Source organism: Chrysochloris asiatica, unplaced genomic scaffold (genome assembly GCF_000296735.1).
Source record: "Chrysochloris asiatica unplaced genomic scaffold, ChrAsi1.0 scaffold00167, whole genome shotgun sequence".
NCBI lineage: Eukaryota > Metazoa > Chordata > Mammalia > Afrosoricida > Chrysochloridae > Chrysochloris > Chrysochloris asiatica.
In genome coordinates this window covers 3,864,435-3,865,075 of record NW_006408685.1, presented here as the reverse complement: position 1 = coordinate 3,865,075, position 641 = coordinate 3,864,435, and the positions used below count along the sequence as shown (strand labels likewise).

General features: G+C 38.1%; 1 protein-coding gene across 1 annotated transcript in view; it reads right to left on the bottom strand.

Moving 5' to 3' along the window:
- Nucleotides 1–641, bottom strand: part of CHM (choroideremia (Rab escort protein 1)) — a 304,050-nt gene that overhangs the window by 235,102 nt on the left and 68,307 nt on the right. The window lies entirely within an intron of this gene.

Below are 641 nucleotides of genomic sequence, written 5' to 3'. Positions count from 1 at the left end.
GCCTCATCTTTCTCCCATGGAATGCTGGTAGTTTCGAACTGCTGACCTTGCAGTTCGCAGCCCGATTCATAATCAATACGCTACCAGAGGGGCGACAATAACACTAGCAAGGTCTATGCACCATGGAATGGATAATCATTTAAAATCAAAAGGACAACAATTTTCTAAGGACAAAGTTGAGAAAGGATAGGAAGGAAGGAGGGTGGAAAGGAAATAGAAACCACAGGGAACAAGCAGGGTAACTGTTGTTGCATAGAGAGGATTTAAAATATGGAGATGAAACAAAGTGTATAATTTGCTGGATGTACAACTCATGATCTTGACTGTAAAGCTTTACTGAATTCACAAAATAAAGTTAAAAAAAAAAAATTAGTGCCTCTAGTCTATTTCAACTCATAATGACCACACAGAGTAGAGCTGCCCTATAGAGTTTCCAAGGCTGTAAATCTTTGAGTGCTTAACTACTGCACCACCAGGACTCCTAAAACTAACAAAAGACCCTGCAATTTCACTCATAAATTATATCCAAAATAACTGAAAGGAGGGACTCAAACAGATACCTGTATACCAATATATACTGCAGTATTATTCCACATGTACACCAACAGACAGACAAAGTATGGTGTGTGTATGTATATATA